We start from the raw sequence: 19,185 nt of genomic DNA, 5'->3' as shown, positions 1-19,185 counted from the left end.
GTCAGAGAATACTCTTCAGAGTATCTTCTACTGCAAGGGCATCCTAAAAGAAATCAACCATGAATATTCATTGGAAGGACTGATGCTGAGGCTGAAGCTCCAATAGTTTGGCCCCCTGATGCAAAGAGTTTTCTCATTGGAAAAGACTCATGCTGGGAAAGATTGAAGCCAAAAGGACAAGGGGGCAGCAGATGATGAGATGGTTAGATATCATCACTAATTCAATGGACATGAGTTTGAACAAACTCTGGGAAATAGTGAATGACAGGGAAATCTGGTGTGCTTGAGTCCTTGGGGTTGCAAAGAGTTAGATATGACTTAGAGACTGAACACACACACAAGCAACAGTAATGGCAACAAAAAAGCTCTTTATATAGGCTCCAAAACCAGATTATACATATTTGTGGGCCAGAGATGGAATACTGAAGACAACAGTGAGCACAGCTGTGATGTCAGGCTTGTTGGTCTCTGAGATGGTCAGTAGATAGTGGTGAAGACGTGCAGTAATGATGGAGCATCTGCTTGAAGCCACCCAGAGGATAGTGGTAAGAAGAGTCTACTGTGAAATGGGTTTGAAAAGGCAGAAACTTAAGAATCTAGGAAACCTGAAGATGAGGTCAAAACTATATGATCTGCAAACACAACAAACAACAGTTGGAGGGATGATAGGAAGCACATAAAAACAGCTTAACAGGAAACAGATATGAACCATTACTATAAGGACTGAGGTCCAGTAAGGAGAGGGGCAACTCAAAGTCATGAGGCAAAGACAGGTAAGAAAAGCGAGAATGGACTGAGAAAAGGATAGATAAACAATACACACACACACACACACACACACACACACACACACACACACACACACACAGAGTTTCTCCCTCAAAAGTAGCATTTCTTGCAAAATGGCAAACCGATTGAAAGATTAAAGATATATAGTAATGAATTTTTGGGGAAAAGAATGTATCCAGATACATTAATTTTGTATAAAAGTCTTGGAATAGTTTTAATACGCTAAATCACCACACAATACAATTTAAATCTCTCTGTTGCAAAGACATGTTTTGTTTAGTATGCCTTTTAATTTTGTTAAATTTTGTTTGACTTTGTTAAAAGACAACAAATGGCAGAAAAAATATTTTAAATGTATCTAAGTGACAGACAGATTAAGACAGATCTTAAGGAAAAAACTTTATGAGGAGGTGGTCCTAAGATGGCAGAGGAGGGAGACCACTTTCTCCCCTAAAAATTCATCAAAAGAACATTTAAACCCTGAGTAATTTCCAAAAAACAACTTCTGAATGCTGGCAGAGGACATCAGGCACCCAGAAAAGCAGCCCATTGTCTTTGAAAGGAGGTAGGAAAAAATATAAAAGACAAAAAGAGACACAAAAGAGGTAGGGACAGAGCTCCATCCCGGGAAGGGAGTCTTAAAAAGAGAGAAGTTTCCAAACACCAGGAAACACTCTCACTGCTGAGTCTGTGGTGAGTCTTGGAGCCACAGAGGGCAACATAACTGGGAGGAAAAATAAATAAATAATTAAACCCCACAGATTACATGCCCAACGGTAACTCCCCCAGAGGAGAAGCAATGCAGACTCCTGCACCCACCACTAGCAAGTAAGGCCTGGGCAGGGAGGTGTGGACTGTATTGCTTAGAGTAAGGACCAGGCCTGAATGTCCAGAAGGCAATTCCCTCAAGGAAATAACTTGGGCTAGCAAACCAGACTGTGGGGTAGCTACCACGTGAAAATCCCTAACCTAAGACACCACCAGGCCCACTCACAGAACAAAGGATTGACTAGAGCTACGTGAAAAGCCCTAACCTAAGACACCATCAGGCCCGCTCACAGAAAAAAGGACTGAACAGAGCTAGCTGGCTACAGACCATCCCCCTTCAGTGACAGGCAACCAGAGCTGGAAGGGGGCAATCACAGCCCCAGAGAGGCATTATCTACCAAACTGCAAGCAGGATTCTCTGCTAACCAAGACTTCTTGGGGTTCTGGACAGTCAACATCTGCCTGAGAAGGTGCGCCGGTTGTACACCCAGAAAACCGAGTGGCAGGGACTGGGGAGGTAAGTCGCAGCAACTGTGCTCACCAAACACTTCATCACCTGAGCTGCTCAGACCTGGGAAGGGCACTAAATGCAGGCCCAACCGATTCTGCACCTCTGAGGACTACCTGAGTGCCTGAACCTGAGCGGCTTAGACCTGGGAGGTGCATGCAGCCCAGGGCCAGCCTTGGATGGCTTCTGGAAGAGCAACCTAGAGCATGAGCAGTGTGGCCAGGGAAGGCACACGCGCCGGGAGCTGGGGCATACCCAGTGTAGCTGAGACACTGAGAGCACACGCCAGTGTTATTTGTTTGCAGCATTCCTCCTTCCCCACAGCGTGACTGAACAAGTCAGCTGAAAAAAGTGTCCACCTGCCTTGTGTCAGGGCAGAAATCAGACATTGAAGATACAGCAAATAGAAGAAGCTAAAACAGAGGGAACTGCCTTGGAAGTGACAGGTGCAAAAGGTTAAAACTCTGTAGTTAGTACCGACTACATAGGAAGGGGCTTATAGATCTTGAAAAGTATAAGCTGGACCAATGAACTATCCAAAAATGAACTGACCCCACACTGCCCACAGCAACACCAGAGAAAGTCCTAGATATATTTTTACTATCATTTTTTTTTAATTTTTTAAAAAATTTTAAGTCCTCTATTATTTCTTTAATTTTCATTTTCATAACCTACTATTACTTTGCAAAAAAAAAAACAAACCTATTTTTAAAAGCAAACTTCATATATATATCTTTTTTTAAATTTTTGTGATTCTTTAATATTGTATTTTTGAAAATCCAACCTCTACCCTAGATTTTTAATCTTTGCTTTTGGGTATTTGTTATCAATTTTGTACCTTTAAGAACCCAATCTTCAGTACCTATTTTTACTTGGGAGTGAGATTACTGGCTTGACTACTTTCTCTCCCTTTGTACTCTCCTTTTTCTCCACCAAGTCGCCTTTATCTCCTCCCTCCCCCTTCTCTTCTCTACCCAACTCTGTGAATCTTTCTGTGTGTTCCAGACAGTGGGGAATACTTAGGGAACTGATTATTGGCTGGATCTGTCTCTCTCCTTTTGATTACCACCTTTGTTCTCCTGTGCCACCTCTATCTCCTTCCTCCCTCTTCTCTTCTCTGTATAACTCCGTGAACATCTCTGAGCAGTCCAGACTGTGGAGTGCACACAAGGAAGTGATTACTGGCTAGCTTACTCTCTCCTTTTGATTCCACCTCATCTCATTCGGGTCACCTCTAACTCCCTCCTCCCTCTTCTCTTCTCCATGTAACTCTGTGAACCTCTCTGGGTGTTCCTCATTGTGGAGAAACTTTTCATCTTTAACCTGATGTTTTATCAATGGTGCTGTATACATGGAGAAGCCTTGAGGCTACTGTAAAAATAAGACTAAAAACTAGAAGCAGGAGGCTTAAGTCCAAATCCTGAGAACACCAGAGAACTCCTAACCCCAGGGAACAATAATTGACAGGAGCTCATCAAACGCCTCCATACCTACACTGAAACCAAGCACCACCCAAGGGCCAACAAGTTCCAGAGCAAGATATACCATGCAAATTCTCAAGCAACACAGGAACACAGCCCTGAACTTCAATATACAGGCTGTCCAAAGTCATTCCAAACCCAGTGACATCTCACAACTCATTACTGGACACTTCATTGCACTCCAGAGAGAAGAAATCCAGCTCCACCCACCAGAACTCTGACACAAGCTTCCCTAACTAGGAAACCTTGACAAGCCACCCATACAATCCCACCCACAGTGAGGAAACTCCACAATAAAGGAAACTCCACAAACTGCCAAAATACAGAAAGGCCACCCCAAACACAGCAATATAAACAGGATGAAGAGACAGAGGAATACGCAGCAGGTAAAGGAACAGGATAAATGCCCACCAAACCAAACAAAAGAGGAAGAGAGAGAGAGAATCTACCTGATAAAGAATTCTGAATAGTGATTCAAAATCTTGAAATCTAAATGGAATCATAGATAGCCTGGAGACAAGGATTGAGAAGATGGATGAAAGGTTTAACAAGGACCTAGAAGAAATAAAAAAGAGTCAGTATATAATGAATAATGCAATAAATGAGATAAAAAACACTTTGGAGGGAAGAAATAGTAGAATAATGGAGGCAGAAGATAAGATTAGTGAAGTAGAAGATAGAATGGTAGAAATAAATGAATCAGAGAGGAAAAAAGAAAAACGAATTAAGAGAAACAAGGAAATTTTCAGAGACCACCAGGAAATATTAAACACTCCAACATTCAAATCATAGGAGTCCCAGAAGAAGACAAAAAGAAAGGCCATGAGAAAATACTTGAGGAGATAATAGTTGAAAACTTCCCTAAAATGGGGAAGGAAATAATCACCGAAGTCCAAGAAACTCAGAGAGTGCTAAACAGGATAAACCCAAGGCGAAACACCCCAAGACACATATTAATCGAATTAACAAAGATCAAACACAAAGAACAAATATTAAAAGCAGCAAGGGAAAAACAACAAATAACACACAAGGGGATTCCCATAAGGATAACAGCTGATCTTTCAATAAAAACTCTTCAGGCCAGGAGGGAATGGCAGGACATACTTAAAGTGATGAAAGAAAATAACCTATACCCAGATTACAGTACCAGCAAGGATCTCATTCAAATATGAAGGAGAAATCAAAAGCTTTACAGACAAGCAAAAGTAGAGAGAATTCAGCACCACCAAACCAGCTCTCCAACAAATGCTAAAGGATCTTCTCTAGATGGGAAACACAAAAAGGGTATATAAACTCGAACCCAAAACAATAAAGTAAATGGCAAAAGCATCATGCTGCTGCTGCTGCTAAGTCACTTCAGTCGTGTCCAACTCTGTGCGACCCCATGGATGGCACCCACCAGGCTCTGCCGTTCCTGGGATTTTCCAGGCAAGAACAATGGAGTGGGTTGCCATTGTTTCTACAATGAGTGAAAATGAAAAGTGAAAATGAAGTCATTCAGTCATATCTGACTAGTAGCAACTCCATGGACTGCAACCTACCAAGCTCCTCTGTCCAGGAGATTTTCCATTGCCTTCTCCAAAAGGGATCATACTTATCAATAATAACCTTAAACATGAATGGGTTGAATGCCCCAACCAAAAGACAAAGACAGGCTGAATGGATACAAAAACAAGACCCCTATATATGTTGTCTACAAGAGACCAACCTCAAAACAGGGGACACATACAGACTGAAAGTGAAGGTCTGGAAAAAGATATTCCAAGCAAATAGAAACCAAAAGAAAGCAGGAGTAGCAATACTCATATCAGATAAAATAGACTTTAAAACAAAGGCTGTGAAAAGAGACAAAGAAAGACACTACATAATGATAAAAGGATCAATCCAAGAAGAAGACATGACAACTATAAACATATATGCACCCAACATAGGAACACCACAATATGTAAGACAAATGCTAACAAGTATGAAAGGGGAAATTAACAATAACACAACAATTGTGGGAGAATTTAATACCCCACTCACACCTATGGATATATCAACTAAACAGAAAATTAACAAGGACACACAAACTGTTCAGTTCAGTCGCTCATCATGTCCGACTCTTTGTGACCCCATGAATAGCAGCATGCCAGGCCTCCCTGTCCGTCACCAACTCCCGGAGTTCACTCAGATTCAAGTCCATTGAGTCAGTGATGCCATCCAGCCATCTCCTCCTCTGTCATCCACTTCTCCTCCTGCCCCCAATCCCTTCCAGCATCAGAGTCTTTTCCAATGAGTCAACTCTTTACATGAGGTGGCTAAAGTACTGGAGTTTCAGCTTTAGCATCATTCCTTCCAAAGAAATCCCAGGGCTCATCTCATTCAGAATGGACTGGTTGAATCTCCTTGCACACAAGGGACTCTCAAGAGTCTTCTCCAACACCACAGCTCAAAAGCATCAATTCTTCAGGGCTCAGCCTTCTTCACAGTCCAACTCTCACATCCATACATGACCACAGGAAAAACCATAGCCTTGACTAGACGGACCTTAGTCGGCAAAGTAATGTCTCTGCTTTTCAATATGCTATCTAGGTTGGTCATAACATTTCTTCCAAGGAGTAAGCGTCTTTTAATTTCATGGATGCAGTCACCATCTGCAGTGATTCTGGAGCCCCCCAAAATAAAGTCTGACACTGTTTCCACTGTTTCCCCATCTATTTCCCATCAAATGATGGGATTGGATGCCATGATCTTCGTTTTCTGAATGTTGACCTTTAAGCCAACTTTTTCACTGTCCTCTTCCGCTTTCATCAAGAGGATTTTGAGTTCCTCTTCACTTTCTACCATATGCCTGGTGTCATCTGCATATCTGAGGTTATTGATATTTCTCCCGACAATCTTGATTTCAGCTTGTGCTTCTTCCAGTTCATCATTTCTCATGATGTACCCTGCATATAAGTTAAATAACCAGGTTGACAATATACAGCCTTGATGTACTCCTCTTCCTATCTGAAACCAGTTTGTTGTTTCATGCCCAGTTCTAACTGTTGCTTCCTGACCTGCATACAGATTTCTCAAGAGGCAGGGCAGGTGGTCCGGTATTCCCATCTCTTTCAGAATTTTCCACAGTTTATTGTGATCCATACAGTCAAAGGCTCTGGCATAGTGAATAAAGCAGAAATAGATGTTATTCTGGAACTCTCTTACTTTTTCGCATGATCCAGCAGATGTTGGCAATTTGATCTCTGGTTCCTCTGCCTTTTCTAAAACCAGCTTGAACATCTGGGAGTTCACGGTTCACATATTGCTGAAGCCTGGCTTGGAGAACTTTGAGCATTACTTTACTAGCATGTGAGATGAGTTCAATTAGGTGGTAGTTTGAGCATTCTTTGGCATTGTCTTTCTTTGGAATTGGAACGAAAACTGACCTCTTCCAGTCCTGTGACCACTGCTGAGTTTTCCAAATTTGCTGGCATATTGAGTGCAGCACTTTCACAACATCATCTTTCAGGATTTGAAATAGCTCCACTGGAATGTCATCACCTCTACTAGCTTTGTTCATAGTGATGCTTGCTAAGGCCCACTTGACTTCACATTCCATGATGTCTGGCTCTAGGTGAGTGATCACACCATCGTGATTATCTGGGTTGTGAAGATCTTTTTTGTATAGTTCTTCTGTGTATTCTTGTCAACTCTTCTTAATATCTTCTGCTTCTCTTAGGTCCAGACCATTTCTGTCCTTTATCGAGCCCATCTTTGCAGGAAATGTTCCCTTGGTATCTCTAATTTTCTTGAAGAGATCTCTAGTCTTTCCCTTTCTGTTCTTTTCCTCTATTTCTTTGCATTGATCGCTGAAGAAGGTTTTCTTTTCTCTTGCTATTCTTTAGAACTCTCTATTTAGATGCTTATATCTTTCCTTTTCTCCTTTATTTTATGCCTCTCTTCTTTTCACAGCTATTTCTAAGGCCTCCCCAGACAGCCATTTTGCTGTTTTGGATTTCTTTCCATGGGGAGATTCTTGATCCCTGTCTCCTGTACAATGTCACGAACCTCATTCCATAGTTCATCAGGCACTCTATCTATCAGATCTAGTCCCTTAAAACTATTTCTCACTTCCACTGTATAATCATAAGGGATTTGATTTAGGTCATACCTGAATGGTCTAGCAGTTTTCCCTACTTTCTTCAATTTGAGTCTGAATTTGGTAATAAGGAGTTCATGATCTGAGCCACAGTCAGCTCCTGGTCTTGTTTTTGTTGACTGTATAGAACTTCTCCATCTTTGGCTACAAAGAATATAATCAGTCTGATTTCGGTGTTGACCATCTGGTGATGTCCATGTGTAGAGTCTTCTCTTGTGTTGTTGGAAGTGGGTGTTTTCTATGACCAGTGCATTTTCTTGGCACAACTCTATTATTCTTTGCCCTGCTTCATTCCATATTCCAAGGCTGAATGTGCCTGTTACTCCAGGTGTTTCTTGACTTCCTACTTTTGCATTCCAGTCCCCTATAATGAAAAGGACATCTTTTTTGGGTGTTAGTTCTAAAAGGTCTTGTAGGTCTTCATAGAACTGTTCAAATTCAGCTTCTTCAGCGTTACTAGTTGGGGCATAGACTTGGGTTACTGTGATATTGAATGCTTTGTCTTGGAGATGAACAGAGTTCATTCTGTTGTTTTTGAGATTGCATCCAAGTACTGCATTTTGGACACTTTTGTTGACCGTGATGGCTACTCCATTTCTTCTCAGGGATTCCTGCCTGCAGTTGTAGATATAATGGTCATCTGAGTTAAATTCACCCATTCCAGTCCATTTTAATTTGCTGATTCCTAGAATGTCAACGTTCAATCTTGTCATCTCTTGTTTGATCACTTCCAATTTGCCTTGATTCATGGACTTGACCTTCCAGGTTCCTATGCAATATTGCTCTTTACAGCATTGTACCTTGCTTCTATCACCAGTCACATCCACAGCTGGATATTGTTTTTGCTTTGGCTCCATCCCTTCATTCTTTGTGGAGTTATTTCTCCACTGATCTCCAGTAGTGTGTTGGGCACCTACTGACCTGGGGAGTTCCTCTTTCAGTATCCTATCATTTGCTTTTTTGCACTGTTCATGGGGTTCTCAAGGCAAGAATACTGAAGTTGTTTGCCATTCCCTTCTCCAGTGAACCACACTCTGTCAGACCTCTTCACCATGACCTGCCCATCTTAGGTTGCCCTGCCGGCGTGGCTTAGTTTCATTGAGCTAGACAAAGCTGTAGTCTTAGTGTGATTAGATTGACTAGTTTTCTGTGAGTATGGTTTCAGTGTGTCTGCCCTCTGAAGCCCTCTTGCAAAAACTATCATCTTACTTGGGTTTCTCTTACCTTGGACGTGGGTGTCTCTTCACGGCTCCTCCAGCAAAGCGCAGCCACTGCCCCTTACCTTGGATGAAGGGTATCTCCTCACCACCACCGTTCCTGATCTTCAACGTGGGATAGCTCCTCTAGGACCTCCTGCACCCGCACACCCTTAAATGACACAATAGACCAGTTAGACCTAATTGATATCTATAGGACATTTCACCCCAAAACAATGGATTTCACCTTTTTCTCAAGTACTCACGGAACCTTCTCCAGGATAGATCACATCCTGGGCCATAAATCTAGCCTTGGTAAATTAAAAAAAAAAAAAAAATGAAATCATTCCAAGCATCTTTTCTGACCACAATGCAATAAGATTAGATCTCAATTACAGGAGAAAAACTATTAAATATTGCAACATATGGAGGCTGAACAACACACTGTTGAATAACCAACAAATCACAGAAGAAATCAAAAAAGAAATCAAAATATGCATAGAAACAAATGAAAATAAAACCACAACAACCCAAAACCGGTGGGACACTATAAAACTAGTTCTAAGGGGAACGTTCATGGCAATACAGGCATATCTCAAGAAACAAGAAAAAAGTGAAATAAATAACCTAACTCTACACTTAGAGCAACTAGAAAAGGAAGAAATGAAGAACACCAGTGTTAGTAGAAGGAAAGAAATTTTAAAAATTAGGGCAGAAATTAATGCAAAAGAAACAAAAGAGACCATAGCAAAAATCAGCAAACCCAAAAGCTGGTTCTTTGAAAGGATAAATAAAATTGACAAATGATTAGTCAGACTCATCAAGAAACAAAGGGAGAAAAATCAAATTGATAAAACTAGAAATGAAAATGGAGAGATCACAACAGAAAACACAGAAATACCAAGGATCATAAGAGACTACTATCTGCAATTATATGCCAATAAAATGGACAACTTGGAAGAAATGGACAAATTCTTAGAAAAGTACAACTTTCCAAAACTGAACCAGGAAGAAATAGAAAATCTTAACAGACCCATCACAAGCACAGAAATTGAAACTGTAATCAGAAATATTCCAGCAAACAAAAGCCCAGGTCCAGACAGCTTCACAGCTGAATTCTACTGAAAATTTAGAGAAGAGCTAACACCTATACTACTCAAAATCTTTCAGAAAATTGCAAAGGAAGGTAAACTTCCAATCTCATTCTATGAGGCCACCATCACCCTAATACCAAAACCTGACAAAGATACCACAAAAAAAAAAAGAAAACTACAGGCCAATATCACTGATGAACATAGATGCAAAATTCCTTAACATGCTTCTATCAGTCAGAATCCAACAACATATTAAAAAGATCATACACCATAACCAAGTGGGCTTTATCCCAGTGATGCAAGGATTCTTCAATGTCCACAAATCAATGTAATTCACCACATTAACAAATTGAAAAATAAAAGCCATATAATTATCTCAATAGATACAGAGAAAACCTTTGACAAAATTCAACATCCATTTATGATAAAAAAAAACTCTCCAGAAAGCAGGAATAGAAGGAACATACCTCAAGATAATAAAAGCTATATATAACAAATGCACAGCACACATTATCCACAGCAAACACAGCAAATGGTGAAAAATTGAAAGAATTTCCCCTAAAGTCAGGAACAAGACCATGGTGCCCACTCTCACCACTACTATTCAACATAGTTTTGGAAGTTTTGGCCACAGCAATCAAAGCAGAAAGAGAAATAAAAGGAATCCAAGTTGGAAAAGAAGAAGTAAAACTCTGTTTGCAGATGACATGATCCTCTACATAGAAAACCCTAAAGACTCCACCAGAAAATTACTAGAGCTAATCAATGAATATAGTAAAGTTACAGGATATAAAATCAACACACAGAAATCCCTTGCATTCCTATACACTAATAATGAGAAAGTAGAAAGAGAAGTTAATGAAAAAATTCCATTCACCATTGCAATGAAAAGAATAAAATACTTAGGAATATATCTACCTAAAGAAATTAAAGACCTTTATATAGAAAACTATAAAACACTGGTGAAAGAAATCAAAGAGGACACTAATAGATGGAGAAATGTACCATGTTCATGGATCAGAAGAATCAATATAGTGAAAATGAGTATACTACCCAAAGCAATATACAGATTCAATGTAATCCCTATCAAGCTACCAATGGTATTTTTCACAGAGGTAGAACAAATAATTTCACAATTTGTATGGAAATACAAAAAACCTTGAATAGCCAAAGCAATCTTGAGAAAGAAGAATGGAACTGAAGAAATCAACCTGCCTGACTTCATGCTCTACAACAAAGCCACAGTCATCAAGACAGTATGGTACTGGCACAAAGATAGAAATATAGATCAATGGAACAAAATAGAAAGCCCAGAGATAAACCCATGCACCTATGGACACCTTATATTTAACAAAAGAGGCAAGAATATACAGTGGAGAAAAGACTACCTCTTTAACAAGTGGTGCTGGGAAAACTAGTCAACCGCTTGTAAAAGAATGAAATTAGAACACTTTCTAACACCATACACAAAAATAAACTCAAAGTGGATTAAAGATCTAAACATAAGACTAGAAACTATAAAACTCCTAGAGGAGAACATAGGCAAAACACTCTCCGACATAAATCACAGAAGGATCCTCTATGACCCACCTCCCAGAATATTGGAAACAAAAGCAAGAATAAACAAATGGGACCTAATTAAAATTAAAAGCTTCTGCACAACAAAGGAAACTATAAGCAAGGTGAAAAGACAGCCTTCTGAATGGGAGAAAATAATAGCAAATGAAGCAACTGACAAACAACAAATCTCAAAAACATACAAGCAAGTCCTGCAGCTCAATTCCAAACAAATAAATGATGCAATCAAAAAATGGGCCAAAGAACTAAACAGACATTTCTCCAAAGAAGACATACAGATGGCTAACAAACACATGAAAAGATGTTCCACATCGCTCATTATCAGAGAAATGCAAATCAAAACCACAATGAGGTACCATTTCATGCCAGTCACAATGGCTGTGATCCAAAAGTCTACAAGCAATAAATGCTGGAGAGGGTGTGGAGAAAAGGGAACCCTCCTACACTGTTGGTGGGAATGCAAACTAGTACAGCCACTTTGGAGAACAGTGTGGAGATTCCTTAAAAAACTGGAAATAGAACTGCCTTATGACCCAGGAATCCCACTGCTGGGCATACATACCAAGGAAACCAGAATTGAAAGAGACACGTGTACCCCAATGTTCATCGCAGCACTGTTTATAATAGCCAGGACATGGAAGCAACCTAGATGTCCATCAGCAGATGAATGGATAAGAAAGCTGTGGTACATATACACAATGGAATATTACTCAGACATTAAAACGAATATATTTGAATCAGTTCTAATGAGGTGGATCAAACTGGAGCTAATTATACAGAGTGAAGTAAGCCAGAAAGAAAAACACCAATACAGTATACTAACACATATATAATGATTTTAGAAAGATGGTAATGATAACCCTGTATGTGAGACAGCAAAAGAGACACAGATATATAGAACAGTCTTTTGGACTCTGTGGGAGAGGGAGAAGGTGGGATGATTTGGGAGAATGACTTTGAAACATGTATAATATCATATAAGAAACAAATCGCCAGTCCAGGTTCGATGCATCATACTGGATGCTTGGGGCTGGAGCAATGAGATGACCCAGAGGGATGGTATGGGGAGGGAGGTGGAAGGGGGGTTCAGGATGGGGAACACATGTACACCTGTGACAGATTCATGTTGATGTATGACAAAACCAATACAACATTGTAAAGTGAAAGAAAAAAAATAAAGTTTATGAGCACAGTACGTGAAAGAGGAAAAAAAATGTTCATTAAAGACATGAAATAAGTGCAGCTTAAATATTATTGAGAAAATAAAAATAAAATACTTCACCTGCATCAAATTACCAAAAGTTAAAATGTCTTGTCAATACCATGTACTGGACATAGCATTCCCTTTGATAGCCAAATAAAGGACTCATAGGTAAAGTACCTATTTTGTGTTTGTGTGTGTGTGTGAATGTGCTAAGTCACTTCAGTCATGTATGACTCATTGTGACCCTATAGACCATAACCCACCAGGCTCCTCTGTCAATTGGGATTCTCCAGGCATGAATACTGGAGTGGGTTGCCACGGTCTCCTCCAGGGGATCCTCCCAATTCAGGGATCTTCCACATTGGTAGGTGGGTTTCTTTACCAATAGTGCCACCTGGGAAGCTCAATATTACCTACCTATACTTTAAAAAACCCAATACTATAATATCAAACTATTATAATATCTCAAAGTTAGAATATGAAAGAAAGAATAAAGGAAAGTATTTCTAATATGATTGCATAATTTCATACATAAATGCTTGGACAGTCATCATCATGTCAGTCAGGCATCTGTATCACTGTGAAATGGACAACATTGAATCCACACCAATCCTGCTATATTTGCTGAATAATTTAATTACCATGGGTATTTTTGTCATTAGTGATATGTTTCTTTAAAGTAGTGACTTTTGTGCATATACCTTCCCACACATACACAAAAAAAAATACTTATCTCTACAGTTTACACAATGATCCTAGTCACTAAAAATTCAACATAGGTTAAACTAGATAAAATTTTCTCTGGATTCACATGGAAACTAAAATATGTGATAGCCCGGATAATTACACACAAATTTGAGTTGTTTTCTCTTATTTCTATGAATGTTCAGTTATGCTTTCAAAATTTGTTTGAGGAACAAAATGAATTTTCTCATGGGGGAGTGTCAAATCCAGGGTTGTTGTTCAGCCTCTCAGTCATGTCTCACCCTTTGCAAGCCCAGGGACTGCAGCACTCAAGGCTTCCCTATCCTTCACCATCTCCCAAAGCTTGCTCAACCTCATGTCCATTGAATTGGCGATGCCATCCAAACTTCTAGTCTTCTGTCATCCCCTTCTGTCTTCCATCTTTCCCAGAATCAAGGTCTTTTCCAATGAGTCAGATCTTTGCATTAGGTGGCCAAAGTACTGGAGCTTCAGCTTTGGCATCAGTCACCTCATATTCCTGAACCCTACCACCTTAAGAGCAGTAGCACTTTCCAATAGTTAGGACAATCAAAAATTTCATCACAAATTTCAAATGTCCCTCACAATATAGTACAAAAGTCTATGAGAAGTTCTGACTACAGCAAAAGGGACTATTTTAGTGATATATATTTGTGCAACTCACAGGGCAGAATTTATAATAAATTTTAAGGTTTCATTCTCTAAGACCAAACAATTCCTCTCACAAGTGTACACTCCAGAGAAAGCCTATCCTAGTACATGGGGAAGAATGTATGTGAGTGATTACTGCAGCACAGAGAAAAGCTGAAACTATCTAAATGTCTATAAACTGGAGAAGGATTAAATAAATTGTGACATGTTCTTGCATGTTCTTGCAATGGACTATCCAATATACATATAAATGATAGAACTACAGATATGAATTGATTAATTTCAAAAGCATAATATTAATAAAAAAGTTGTAGAGGGTATTTTACAGAAGGATGTCAATTGCATGCATTAAAAATATGAAAGCAATAGATTGCATTGTTAACTACAAATATATACTTAACAAACAAACAATAATTCATACCAGTATTTAGAGAGGCTTCTCTACCAGAAATGGATGGAGCAGAGTTTACAATGTTACATTCTTTAGGAAAAAATTCAAAGCGGATGTTTGTTTTTAACCTACTATTTTATCAGAGTGTGTCTTATGTTATTCTCCATATTTAGGTACATTAAAAAAAAAATCACATTCTTTTCATTTAACAGTCAATGTTTCTTTCAAGGCAAAGGGTTTTTATTGGTGACAGAAAAGGTTATTTTTTCCATAAATTTTTACAGTATACTTTACATGATTTCTTACAAAGAAATTTTTCCCACATGCCTCTTTGGATGGCCTCATTTCCTTCCTGCTTTATATGAAATCCATGCTATTTGATGGGATAAAAATATGTTTCATTCATACATTTCTCTCTCTCTCTCTTTATTTTTAGCTTCTAGCATAAATTCTAGGCTTCCCAGGTGGCTCAGTGGGTAAAGAATCTATCTGCAATGGAGGAGATGTGGATTTGATACCTGGGTCAAGAAGATCCCCTGGAGGAGAGCATGGCAACCCACTCCAGTATTCTAGCCTGGAGAATCCCATGGACAAATGAATCTGGTGGGCTAGAGTCCATAGGGTCCCAAACAGTCAGAGCTGTGCTAAGCAGAGCACACACATAATTTCTAGCTTCCATGTCATATATGAGAAAAAAAATTGACATTAAAGGATAGATTTTGTATAAAAATAAACAAATGCTATAGAAGAAATTACTTCACCTGTGCCAGGGACTGTATTTAAGAAAATATTTATACTGAAAAAAACAAAATTCTGCTAGAATAGATGTGTTTTCTATACTTTCACAAGATTTAAAAAAACAAAAAGTATTTCCTAGGTTATTTATAACTTACTCATATTTTCTTCTTCTTCTTTTTTTTTTAATCACAAAGGTTCCCTGCAAGGAATTAAAAATAAGGGTAGTATTTAAAGCTCTGCACAGCTACTGAAAAATTTTATTTCATTTTTGAGCTTTGCATAATGGCATACTAGCAGAGATCTCACAATAACATCACGAAAACCATGAGGCAGTTACTTTTCAAACACAAACCTCTGTGTAGAGTGGGGCAACTGGAGTAAGAACTAGCATATGAGAATGACTCAGCATCAAGAGGAGGAAAAAAAATTCCATTCATGTTATCTTACTTATGATTGTGGGTTGGTTAAGTCAATTTCAATTTAAATTATTTGTATTAACTTACTTTCCACAAACACTAAAGCTATAACCAGCTAGACGTTTACAATACTTTGAGGGGGACAAAACTAGTTACTAAAGTGAAATTCTGGAACTCAAATTATGCAAGTCTCTTCAGAACTGCCTCATGCAAAAGAATGCCAAAATAATCCCCATTGTTGCTTAGGTATGCTATTTATTGAAAATATTCAATAAATTTTGTTGAATAAATAGATTAATTGGATTTGTCACAGTAGGGCATCATGCTTCATTTAGCCCAAGAATCGGCTACCATCAGTAGCATCAGATGTTGCTTTATAGTTGCAGGACTATCTATCATAATGACAATTCAGAGATTAGCTTTATCTATGAAAAATACCCATTTCTATTAAATCTCATTATGCATTGTCCTCACTGATTTATCTAAAATTTCATTAAGGTATTTCCTGTTCCAGTGTATAATAAAATCTCTTTATTAACCCTAAATTTATTACTTTAAAAATGTTAGAGAAAGATTCTCTGACTAGAGTAGTCCATGAAACTGTCATTTATATATTCTTTCCGTGTACCAGTTTTAAACTTAAAGCCTTATCCATAATTTTCAATCTTAAGTCAATCACTGATTTCTTCATTTGGTTGATCAATCAGGCAATGAATGTTTATTTAGCACCACTGTATGTAACGCACCATCATAGTTGCTGGGAATAAGTCAGTGACAAAACGCACATCAGACTCTGCCCCCATGGGGCTATTCTGAACAGGAGAATAAACTGCAGGAAAAAAAAAATGACCTGCTATCTATCTATATAAAAATCTATCTATGTATACCTAATTATGCCAGACCATTTGAAGTGCTGAGGAGAAACTAAAGCAGAAGTGCCCAACAGGAAGTGTTGCATGGGGGGAGTGGGATGAGGGTGATCACAGGTAAGTTACAGCTTTACGCAAAATGACCAGGGAAGGCATTATGGAGTATGTGAATATTGGAGGGAAGGTGGGAAAAAAAGGAGAAGGTGAACCTATGAGAAGAGCTTTCCAGGTAGCAGAGTTAGCAAGTGCAAAGATGTGCTGTGCCTGGTAACTTCAAAGACCAGAGATAATGCCAGACTGGAGACCTCAGGGGTTTGTCGGAAACTATAAAGTCACTATCACTTTCTATGATCTTCATTTCAGCTCCCTTCACCACGACTTTTGTTAAGTTATAAAAACCAGCACTGCAAGGATTCATTCTGCTTTCTTATATAAACAGTACAGGAATTTTAGGACAATTTGTTTTCATCCTTGAAGTTTAATCTTCTTTTACCATCCACCTTTCCCACTTCCTTCCTCCCACAATTTTATAGCATGCATTTTTCTTAAAGTTTGCATGATTTGAAATATTTCTGACCTCTTCAAGTTTTATATACTACTGTCAATGTTAAAGCAGATTATATCCACATACAAAAAGACAAATGAACATTACTAAAGGAAAATTAGGGTATCTGAATTCCACTTGTTGTATGAATTCCACTTGGTCACATTATACTCAGACTAAATAAAATGTTTAAATAAATGGATAAAAGTAAGAACTGAATCAATCAGTACATCAGACAGTTAATTTTTTAAATACGCAACTTGACTATGGTGCAGATAATCCCTAATCTATATGCAATTGTTTTTCAGAGAGGACTCATCTAATCAAAATATATCCCTTGGTTATAGAAGCTCTTGTGCTGTATTAGACATAACAAACTAAGGAAACTCAAAACCTAATTCAGAAGTCCCTCCTAGACAGTATTATTTGTAAGATTTCATGCTCAGTCAATTAATTATAAAACAGGGGTGAAAGCACTATGTCTCTATTTTAGCCCATTCATTGTTGTTGTTCAGTCACCCAGTCGTGTCCAATTCTTTGTGACCCATGGACTACAGCACACCAGGCTTTCCTGTCTTTCACCATCTCCCAAAGTTTGCTCAAGTTCATGTTCATTGCATCAGTGATGCCATTCAGCCATCTCCCCTCTTCTCTGCCTTCAGTCTTTAAAGCAACAGGGACTTTTCCAATTAGTCAGCTGTTCACATCAGATGACTAAAATGCTGGAGCTTCAGCATCAGTCCTTCCAACACGTATTCAAGGCTGATTTCCCTGAAGACTGACTAGTTTGATCTTCGTGCTGTCCAAGGGCCTTTCAGGAGTCTTCTCCAGCACCCCAGTTTGAAGGAATAAATTCTTTGGTGCTCTGCCTAATGTACAGTCCAGCTTTCACAATCATGTGACCACAGGGAAGAGCATAGCCTTGACAATACGGAACTTTATCAGCAGAGTAATGTCTCTGCTTTTTAGCACATTGTCTAGGTTTGTCATAGCTTTTGTACCAAGAAGCAGTTGACTTCTGATTTCATGGCTGCAGTCATCACCCACAGTGATTTTAGAGCCCAAGAAGAGGAAATCTGTCACTACTTCCACCTTTCCCCCTTCTATTTGCCATGAAGCAAAGGGGCCAGATATCATGATCTTAGCATTTTTTTTCTTTGTTTTTAATATTTATATTTAAGCTGGTTCTTTCACTCTCCTCCTTCACCCTCATCAAGAAATTCTTTAGTTCCTCTTCATTTTCTGCCATTAGAGTGCTTTCATCACATGTCTGAGGTTATTGATGTTTCTCCCTATCTTGATTCCATTCATACAGGTTTCTCAGGGGACAGGTAAAATGGTCTGGAGTTCCCATTTCTTTAAGAGCTTTCCACAGTTTGTTATGATCCACACATTCAAAGCTTTAGTGTAGTCAATGAAACAGAGGCAGATGTTTTTCTGGAATTCCCTTGTGATCCAGCGAATGTTGGCAGTTTGATCTCTGATTCCCATTCCTTTTCTAAATCCAGCTTGGACATCTGGGATTTCTTGGTTCATATAATGCTAAAGTCTAGCATGCAAGATTTTAAGCATGCCCTTAAAATCTAGCATGAGAGATGAGTGCAATTGTTTAATGGTCAGCACATTCTTTACTACTACCCTTCTTAGAAATTGGGATGAGGATTGACCTTTTCCAGTCCTGTGGCCACTGCTGGATCTTCCAGTGCTGCCATATTGAATTCACCACTTTGATGGCAACATCCTTTAGTGTTCTGAATATACTTCTACTGGAATTCCATCGCATCCACTAGCTTTATTAACAGCAGTGCTTCCTAAGGCCCACTTGACTTCACAGTCCAGAATGTCTGTCTCTAGGTGACTGACCACACCATGGTAGAAATATGGTTCATCAAGACGTTTTTGTACAGTTCTTCTGTGTATTCTTTCCCTCTCTTCTTCACCTCTTCAGAATCTACTAGGTCCATTCATATATTCTTTCAAAGCTGTTTTAAATAACTGCATATATGAAATATGTTCTATCTCATACTATTAGCTACTTTTCATTTTTTCATTTTTTCAGTTTCAATTGCTTTTCTAACTACATTAACATTATATTCATACCTGCATAAAATC

Source organism: Budorcas taxicolor, chromosome 22 (assembly GCF_023091745.1).
Source record: "Budorcas taxicolor isolate Tak-1 chromosome 22, Takin1.1, whole genome shotgun sequence".
Taxonomy (NCBI): Eukaryota; Metazoa; Chordata; class Mammalia; order Artiodactyla; family Bovidae; genus Budorcas; species Budorcas taxicolor.
Note: the sequence above shows the minus strand (reverse complement) of the source record.